General features: G+C 43.5%; 1 protein-coding gene across 1 annotated transcript in view; it reads right to left on the bottom strand.

The window, feature by feature from the left end:
* Nucleotides 1–651, bottom strand: part of LOC132895110 (ral guanine nucleotide dissociation stimulator-like) — a 54,113-nt gene extending 53,462 nt beyond the window's left edge. The window contains exon 1 of the mRNA XM_060935316.1: nucleotides 1–651. This exon is cut by the window's left edge and continues 978 nt beyond it. The gene's annotated coding sequence lies outside the window, so the exon portion shown is untranslated.
* Nucleotides 652–6,190: the final 5,539 nt, after the last annotated feature.

Below are 6,190 nucleotides of genomic sequence, written 5' to 3'. Positions count from 1 at the left end.
GTTTACCTTTGACCTTTTCTTCTGAGAGTGGCCAGGTGATGCTTCAGGATGCAGGTCTGTGCACACTAGATGATGCACACTAGGCCACTTCATAAAGTCTGCAGTGATGCACAATCCTCCTCCCGATTTTACAGTCCCGGGTTAAACCCGGGTTTGTGCGGATTTAATCCGAGATCAGAAGAGTTGAGCGCGCGCTTCAGGGCAGAGTGATGAGGATGAGGATGAGGAAGATGCAGCAGCTTCATCATTCTCGGTTCCGTTTTTCTCCGAATCAACAGCAACAAAACCAGCAGCGCATCCCAAACACTCATCCCGTTTTTAAGGCACAGCGCGCGCGTTCTTCCATCTTTCCTCCAGATTATGCTGTAATTCCATCTCCTGCTTTTTTCTGCTTCTCTGACAAAATGGACGGCCTCTCTGCTTATCTCTGGAGCTCAGTCCGGCTCCGCTCCCTCCGCGTTTCTTCCCGCTGCATCCTCACATCACATCCTCACATCACATCCTCCGCATCCGCAACGGAACCGCAACCCGCACACATCAATCACACCGACAGCGCGCGCTCCGCCGCTTTTATTCACGCGCTGATTTCAGTAAAACGCAGCCAGATGAAGGGGCTCGGACCGCCGGACCGCACGCTGTATGCGGGGTAGAGCGGCTCAAAATCAGCACGCTGGCTTGGCTTTCAGTACTGAGATCGGATCGGATCGGATTGGACGCCTGATAACAGTCTGAAACAGGGGCGGAGCTAGGATTTTTCAAAGGCGGGGTCACACACTGACTGGCAGCCTGAGTCCATGCCCATGTACCGTATTTTCTGGACTATAAGGCAGCTGGGCCATAGAAGGTTCACGCTGCATGCTGCACGCTACACGCGTGTAAAGAAAAGTGGACAAACGTAGCATGACTTGCTCTGGGCCATAGAACGGCGTTCACGTTGCACGCTGCACACTTCACGCGTGAAGCGAGAAATGAACATGCACACTTTTTTCTAGGCGTGCAGATGGAAATTCCAGTCAATGCATGCGGTCACCGCCGCGCCAGCCAATCAGAACGGGTCTAGGGAGATAACTCTATGCTTTCAGGGGAAAACTTCAGAAAAAATATAATTGAATGGTATAATTGAAAAATAGTTCTTCATCGGGGTTGTCAAGCAGATTATAGAATGTTCGGTGAAATTCACCACGGGTTTCTCTCAGAAGGAAGTGTTCTCGGCTCCAAATTCTGTTCCTTTTTCTCTTCCTCTGTCTCAGTAAAAGCAGAATGAGGCAATCGTCGTCATCCGAAGAGTCCATATTGTTGGTTACTCGGTCAAAGTAGAACAGACGCAACACGTGAACATCCAAGCATGAAGTTTAATGGCCCAGGGTCCGGTTCTTCACGTGAACGTGTAGCGTGTAGCGTGCAGCATGCAGCATGCAGCGTGAACCTTCTATGGCCCAGCTGCCTAAGCCGCTACTTTTTTCCTAGGTTTTGAACCATGCGGCTTATACAAAGGTGCGGCTATTCTGTGGATTTTTCTTCCACCGCTAGGGGCGCTCTAACCGGAAGTAGAATCAAAAATAAGATAGACGAAAAATCAATGCAAAGAAGAATTAGCAGATCTTTAGCAGATAGAACACGCATGACAAATTACTAACTGGTAATTATTTTCAAATCCAGCGAAGATGATTAAAGTGACTTGTGGTTTCAAACACAGGAGAAATGAAGGTAAATAAATACCGGTTATTTTCTCTTGGTTCTGTTCCGTTTTAATCAGCAAAGTTGCTGCCGTGTTAAAAGGCACTGTTCGGAAAGAATCTGTTCAGGTACATACATGTACATTTACAGTACAAAATCATTCTGTACATGCAGTAAATATCTAATTTTTCAACATAGAGATCTGCGGCTTATAGCCCGGTGTGGCTTGTATATCTTTTTTTTAATTTTTTTTAAAAAATAGAGCGGATGCGGCTTATATACAGGTGCGCTCTATAGTCCAGAAAATACGGTAATATGTGATATACTATTTTTTTTTTCGCAGTCCAAATCCTGCGCTCTGATTGGCTGGCAAGCGGGTCCGTATCCTACGGTACGGACCCCGGTTACGGACCCTGGTTACGGACCCCAGTTACAGACCTCTGGCGACTCGCTCATTCACAACAACAAACACAATAGCCAAGTCAAGTCAAGTTTATTTGTTTCGCGCTTTTAACAATAAGCATTGTCGCAAAGCAGCTTTACAGAATTTGAACGACTTAAAACGTGAGTTAATTTTATCCCTAATCTATCCCCAATGAGCAAGCCTGTGGCGACGGTGGCAAGGAAAAACTCCCTCAGACGACATGAGGACATTCCCCCCCCCCCCCCCCCCCCCCCCAATCTGTCCCTCTGAGTTACATGTTGATCCTGGGATTGAGATGCTGGCCTCTTCTGCCCCTCGGACCTGCTTGATCCATCCTGGTGCCCTGTGTCTGGTCGGAGTTTTATCGCACCGCTCCTGTGAAGGACGGCCCCATGAGGACAGTTGAGGGTTATACCTGTTAAAACTGTTAATATTATAGTCATGCTGTCTGTTGTTGCCCAAATGAGGATGGGTTCCCTTTTGAGTCTGGTTCCTCTCGAGGTTTCTTCCTCATGTCGTCTGAGGGAGTTTTTCCTTGCCACCGTCGCCACAGGCTTCATCATTGGGGATAGATTAGGGATAAAATTAGCTCATGTTTTAAGTCGTTCAAATTCTGTAAAGCTGCTTTGAGACAATGTTTATTGTTAAAAGCGCTATACAAATAAACTTGATTTGATGAGGAAGAAACCTCGAGAGGAACCAGACTCAAAAGGGAACCCACCCTCATTTGGGCAACAACAGACAACATGACTATAACATTAACAGTTTTAACAATTAGCAAGTAGCAATTTTTGTCAACATTTATTTTCACATTTCTCAGGAGAATAGCATTAATTTTACAGCATGGATAGCGATAACGACAGTCTTCACAGTGAAAGCGAGTTTTACTACCCTGAGGAAGACAAAATTAAAGAAAACATTTCAGGAGAAAGCTAAAAACCTGTAATTTGCTAACACTGAGTAAAAACATGGCTGAATCCTGAATGGCTCCTATTTGTATAAATAGGGGACTACATAGGCGGCAAAATGTAGTTTTTTTTCCTGCCATGGAAGTGCACTTGTATACCGAGGAGGAAGCCATTTGCATTACAGCCGTGAATGAGGATTCAAAATGGCGGCTCGGCTCGGTTTTCCCTTTTGGGCGCTCTCGTTTTCTGTTAGAATTTGGTAAAGAAAAAAATAAATATATTATTTACCAGCTTAAGGTCGGTCCGTATGGTGAAATACCGTGACCTCGGCCTTAAATACTGACCTCAGCCCAGAGGGCCTCGCTCAGTACTTTCAAGACCTTGGTCACGGTATTTCATGATACCGACCTTAAGCTGGTAAATAACATATATGTAACTGACAAACACACACACACACTATATATATATATATATATATATATATATATATATATATATATATATATAAAGCATAGGTTTTATAACAAACTTTTTTTAATTTATTGAACATAATATTGAATTAAATATGAACATACAATCAACTCTAATTAGTTTTTTTTTTTAAATAAAGGCAAGCCCAGATTCTGTACAATAACTGACTCAACACAGCACCCAGCACCCATCAATCACAGCACGGACACTGATTGTGTCCCGGTTTGTCCAGCATAAACATCAGCCGGGGTGAAGCTCAGACAAGCGGAGCTGCTCGTGATGACTGATTCACCAACGAATTGATTCATTTTTGAATTGATTCAAACGATCAGTTGATTCGCAGGCATGAACCGATCATATTTGACTCTTTAATCTGTTCTACTCATAAACTAATGATGAGAATTCCGACTCGTCAGTGAGTCGGGTCATTTGAATCACATCAACAATATGAGTCGACTCTTTTGACTCTCAAACTGCTCCTTGCTGGGTTTTTTCTAAACCAGACAATATTTCCTGTGTTGAATCGGATCCTTTCTGTCCTGCTGTCTGATCCACATAGCCGAGAGTCACCACTCACACTGAGGAAGAGGCTGAAAAGAATCTACTGAATCATTTTGATTACATCACACATCAAGTCTAATCTACAAACTGTCTTGAAGTTTGGTCTTAGTGAAAGCTTACTTTTTTCAGAAATACAAAAACATGGCAGAATTTATATTCATAGATTTAGAAAAGGGGGAAAAAAGTTTGTTCCTCTGCGAGAACCCTTAAAGTTTCTATCAGAAAGGGTTCCAGTTAGAGCTAGTAAAGTTCCTTGTCCCAGCGTTGCACGTTGTCTGTATGGGTTTCCTCAGGGTTCTCCAGTTTCCTCCCACCTCCAAATGGTGTGTGTGTGTGTGTGTGTGTATATATATATATATATGTTGCTCTGGGATGGACTGGCTTCCCATTCTAGGTGTATTCCTGCTTCATGCGCAGGATATGTTCCTGGGATAGACTTTGGAATCACCGCCACCCCGAGCTGGATGAAGTGATTATGGAAGACAAATGAATGTAAAAGTAAAAAGTTCCAAAGATTAAATGAAATGACATCATTAACAATTAATGCATTGTGTGTTTAATAGATAAACCTTATGACGGTTGAGTGGCTGCTGCTTTTTGTCCCAGGGCTCCCTCATGTCTGCGTTTCCTTGTGGCGCTCCCTTTTAGTTATGTCGTCATATTTAGTCTTGCCGGATTCCCTGCTTGCACTTAGCACAAAATGTATACTTTTAACCTTAAGGCTAAAACAGTCAAACCTAACAACCTCTCTCTCTCTCTCTCTCTCTCTCTCACTCCTGAGACACTAGTCACGCTGAACCTCTCCTGCTCTCGGACCTGCCTGATCCATCCTGATGCCCTACTTCTGGCTGGAGTCTCATCTCATCACTCCTGTGGAGGACAGCTCCGTATAAAGATACACTTAGAAGATGCTCTGGACACTTACAGTTTTGCTGCAATGCTTTAGGACTACCATCACCATGATAACTTTAGGACTGCAGTTGTCATGAACAGTTTTACACTCGAGTCTCCGTCAATGAACAGTTGATAACTTCAACAAAACAGACTTCCTGTTAAACTATAATGAATTTCCTGGTTACACGTTATAGAAATTAGTTATTTATAATCACCCTATCTGTTATCACCCAGATGAGGATGGTTTCTCTTTAGAGTCTGGTTCCTCTCAAGGTTTCTTCCTCGTGTTGCCTGAGGGAGTTTTTCCTCACCACCGTCATCTCAGGCTTCATCATTGGGGATAAAATTGGCTCATATGTTTAAAGTCTTTATTTTTTTCTAAAGCTGCTTTGTGGAAGTATCTGTTGTTAAAAGCGCAATACAAATAAACTGACTCGATGTTATCTAATAACCAAAAAAGGAGAAGAGAGAGTTTTGTTAGTTAAGAGCTGCTGGATCGGACAGTAGACGAAGAAGCCAAACATGTTCATGAGTGGGGTTCAGGAACACTATTCAGAAAGAGCATGGACATGTAGATAGAGAAGTTGAGATCCAGAACACGAGGCAGTTTAATGTGTTTATCCCCATCACCTCCCTCTCAGTTCAAGGATGTGTGTGTTAGTGACCTCAGTACTGCTGAACGAGAGAGTGTTGAAACACTCGACTCAGCACCATGTGGAAGTAATCAGAGAACCAGTGTTACGCAACAGACATGAGGAGAGAGAGAGAGAGAGAGAGAGAGAGAGAATGTTGAAGGCTTGGATGTCTTTAGCATTCATTCTGACCCAATAAACTGTCAGATAGCTGGAGTGTTCATGACACTTAAAGCAGCAGTTCACCAACAAGTAAATGTCCAGCATTTCCTTTAAACCAAATGTAAAGCGCGCGCACACACACACACACCTGTTTTACATTTCGAGTTCACTTTTTTAGTTTTGGCTTCCATAACAATTAATAATGAAAGCTTATAGGCACCAGTTTAGCATCTTTCTCTCTCTCTCTCACACACACACACACACACACACACACCTCAGCAGCTCCATTTGTACATTAATTTTGCTTCAGACTTTAGCCCCCCCAGAGGGACACGCCTGTACTGAGGAAGGAAGCCAAAGAAAGCTGGAGCTTTGACTTTATATATTAAAAAAAAGATAGAACTCGACGCCAACGGCGTCGATGGGGACGCCTCCGCCTGGTAGACTACACGCCTTATTAA

Source organism: Neoarius graeffei, chromosome 12, assembly GCF_027579695.1.
Source record: "Neoarius graeffei isolate fNeoGra1 chromosome 12, fNeoGra1.pri, whole genome shotgun sequence".
In the NCBI taxonomy this organism is placed as follows: Eukaryota; Metazoa; Chordata; class Actinopteri; order Siluriformes; family Ariidae; genus Neoarius; species Neoarius graeffei.
Note: the sequence above shows the minus strand (reverse complement) of the source record. Positions and strands in the feature narration are given on the sequence as shown.